Below are 4,007 nucleotides of genomic sequence, written 5' to 3'. Positions count from 1 at the left end.
CTAACATCTTATAACAATAAATATACTGGTGTGTGCTGGGAGCAACCCCCCCTACTCAGTGACACTGTACAAGATACAAAGTACTCAGGGCCGCTTTACACTACAAAAACGGATATGTTTTGGATGCATTTCTGTATAGCATTACGGTGCGTTTTTTCCCCTCGTTTTTTCTTCACCTTTGTAGATTTTGTAGAAGCAATGATGAATAGTCACATGAATCTTTCAATTTCAATGCATAACTTCCTACGTCCTGTTCCCACCCCAGCTCCTCACACAGCTATGTAAATACAACACATGCATATTCTACATCTTTCCCCTTTTAAAGAAATGCATATGTAGCGCACTACCCCCGTAGGAGCTGCTGGTAGTTCATTCTTTTCTGTAGTGTGACTCCATTACCCCTCTCCAGAACGAACGACACAGCAGACAGTCCAGAACATTTGAACATTTAAACTTTATTCTTTTCCGGCACTCATTGCGGTACTGCATTACAGAGTCACTCTGAATAACTCTTATGCCGCGTACACACGGTCGGACTTTTCAGCTACAAAAGTCCAACGGACGCTGACGGACTAAAGCTGGCTGGTAATCCGATCGTGTGTGGGCTTCTCCGGACTTTCAACGTATTTTTTTAGCCTCAAATCCGACGTACTTTAGATTTGAAACATGCTTCAAATCTTTACGTCGTAACTACGACGGACCCCGAAATCCGCTCGTCTGTGTGCTAGTCCGACGGACAAAAACCCACGCTAGGGCAGCTATTGGCTACTGGCTATCAACTTCCTTATTTTAGTCCGGTGTACGTCATCACGTACGAATCCGTCGGACTTTTGTGTGGTCGTGTGTAGGCAAGTCTGTTCATTAGAAAGTCTGCCGCAAGTCCGCCGCAAGTCTGCCGAAAGTCCGCCGGAAGTCTGTCGGACAGGCTGTCGGACTTTTGTAGATGAAAAGTCCGACCGTGTGTACGGGGCATTACAGATTTGGCATGAAGTGAAACAAATCCTGTGAATACATAGTCCAGATTATATAGAGCCACTGTGCATAACTCTTAACCTGTACTTGCCTCCAGTTGTACTTTGAAGCTTTCCTTCCTCCTGTTTATTGCTACTTCCCAACCGTACAACACTTCCAAGTATTCCCAAAGAACGTTACTCTGAATAAAGTTCTTTTGGCAGACTGATTGGATTTCTCCGAGGTATTAATTCTCCAAGGTCCAACTCCCTTTGCACAGACTTCTGTATTGACCCGCACAGCAACCCTCTTTTGAGGCATTGATTCTCTAAGGCCGAAGATCTGCACCTCCTCCTCCAAGACCCGCACTTTAACACCTTTATGTCTTTTAGAAGCACTGTTTCCCTGGGTTTCCACTCACTTGTACTCCTGAGCAACCGTCCATGCTTGCCACAGAGGGTCCTATCCCAGTCTTTGTTTCTGTTAGTAGTAGCAACTTCCTCCTGAAGTCTCCTCCATCTCTCCTCTCCACATGGCACGTTCCCCTCCCCAGAGGGGAGAGCACCCGAGCTGCACCAGCCCTTACATGCTGTCTTCTTCTTTTCTCCCAATCTCCAACCCCAGGAGCATGTGACCTTTGCTTTTATAGCAGTCCCGCCTCTGCCCAAGCAAAACAATGATTGGTTCAGAGGGGTCTCCAAAAACTACCTGCCACTCTACTCCCTCAGTCCACCCACTTTCCAGAACATCTCAGAGAAAGTGATGGAAATCCTTCAGGGCAGAGTGTAGGTGGCCACACCTTCCTCTATTCTAACAAACCTCCACATTAACTAACCAGCTTACACCAACAGGGTAAAACACTGACAATTTTACCTACAGTAACACTAATCCTAACTGACCACTTTAGCACACACCTAAGTAGGTGGGCGCTACACATATATAAATAAAGTGTGTGTAATATAGAACCAGCAAGGAGTGCAGCATAGCAAGGAACAATGACAAACTACAATAAAAACGAAAGATGCTTAGTAAAAGTCAGTGTGTGATCAAGTCTTGAAACTTTGGATTGGATTATTATGTTCTTTGTGCCCTATGTATTTTCCCAGCAAACCAATAAAAACCAATAGACATAAAGTACAACTAAAATAAACCTTTTTTTTGCACATAGTACTCTCATTTTGTTTCTGAAACAATGGTTTTGGGTTGTTGGAGAAGTGCTGTCTGTGTGAAGGAGAAATGATTAGCATGGGGGTGTGATCAAATGTAATCAACAATATCTCCAAAACTAAACCAACACAAATGATATTTTTGCAGCACAAATCCGCAAGAGCAAATGGTATTTGTTTTTAAAATTTAATCACATGGGGTGCAAAGTGGGCGGGGTGGGGTTTGATTGAATATTATGTGTAATATCTTCAAAACCAAACTGGCACAGATGGCAATTTTTGCACAAATCAGCACAAACGCAGCACACATGGGATGCAAAGTGGGTGGGGTTTGATCAAATAAAAACAAACAACTGAAAAATCAAAGCAGCAGAAATAGTCATTTTAACAGCACAAACACAGCACTAACCAACCAGCCTGGTCTCATGTCTTTTAGATGTTGTAGGGGGGCTGAGTGACCTTTGGTGACCTTTAATAAATAGTAAATAACTGAAAAACAAAAAGCGGTAAAACTTAGATTTAAACGTCACAAATCATCACAAAGGCGGCACCAACCAGCCCGATTTCATGCCTTTTGTCACTTATAGGGCAGCTGGAGGAGCTTTGGTGACCTTTATTAACCAGCTCCAGACCTCCTTTTGCACATTTACTGCAAGGCAGCCCGTCTGTGGGAAACGACGTACCTGTCCTTACAAACAATAAAACCTCTCCATTGTAGGTTGGGGCAAAACACAGAGGCCATTAAGTCTGTACTGGTATCGGATGATGTTACCATCAATCTATTGGGAGTGGATATTTTGTCAGAAATACAGGCGGTCATTGAGTAGACTCCAACAGGAATTGTGGTTAGTAGTGCATTGTTGGATGAGCGCCTGGTGGCAATGGTGGCTCTATAGAACTTGGTTGTTTCCTTGGATTGGATGTGCTGGCGGAGGTAGTTCCCAAACTTTGGGCGATTGACAAGTATTATGTTGGTCAGAAGCCAACATCAGAACAGGGAGTGTTTTGCCCCAATTACCACAATACCCTTTGAGTGTGGCTCAAATGGATAGTCTCAAAATCCAAATAGACTGATACCTGCAGATAAAAGTTCTCACGCCAACCAAATCCCCCTGTAACACTCCCCACTCGGTGCAGGAGATTCTAAACATCTCCTAACCCCTACTAATTTAACCATCAAACGATGCACCATTCTAAACCCGGTGTCTCTTCTTCCTGTTTGTAATGAGGAAGAAAAGGGGGGAGATAATGGTGAAAATGACAATTTTCAAACTAACAATACTCACCTCTCTAATTCTAACCAAGTTTGTGACCTAGTAGGATGACATGTTGAAGATCACCACGACTGTCTTTCTTTGATGGAACTTGAGTCAACAACCATCAGTCCGGTGAAGGAGGCTCCCATCCCAGACACTAAGAACCTTTGTGTCGATGGTTCCAGGTATTACACCCCAGATGGTAAGCCACAAACAGGTTATGCAGTGACTACAGTCGGTAAAACTGTGAAAAAGGGTTCATTGAGCTCCCACATGTCTGGGTTATCGCCATATGAGGTTTGTTTGGAAGTCATCTAAAAACGGGGTTGTACTTTACTCAGCAACTGTCGTCTTTACATTCCCAGCTGATGGGGTATGTGCAGGCCCTGCAACGTGAGCTCCAAAAAAAAAATCCACCACAGGGTTCACGAGTCCCTTCCAGACCCTGATTCGATAACCGGTTTACATTCTATCCAACCAGGTGAATGGGTCTTTGTAAAGAAACATCAGAAGATGGGACTAGAGTCGAGATACCTCGGGCCATTCCAGGTTCAGCTGACCACGTGGACCTCTCTAAAGCTTGATGAACGGGCCTACTGGATCCAGCCACTGAAAGAAGCTGCTCACCAAAGAA

This window comes from Aquarana catesbeiana, linkage group LG06, assembly GCF_042186555.1.
Source record: "Aquarana catesbeiana isolate 2022-GZ linkage group LG06, ASM4218655v1, whole genome shotgun sequence".
In the NCBI taxonomy this organism is placed as follows: Eukaryota; Metazoa; Chordata; class Amphibia; order Anura; family Ranidae; genus Aquarana; species Aquarana catesbeiana.
Note: the sequence above shows the minus strand (reverse complement) of the source record.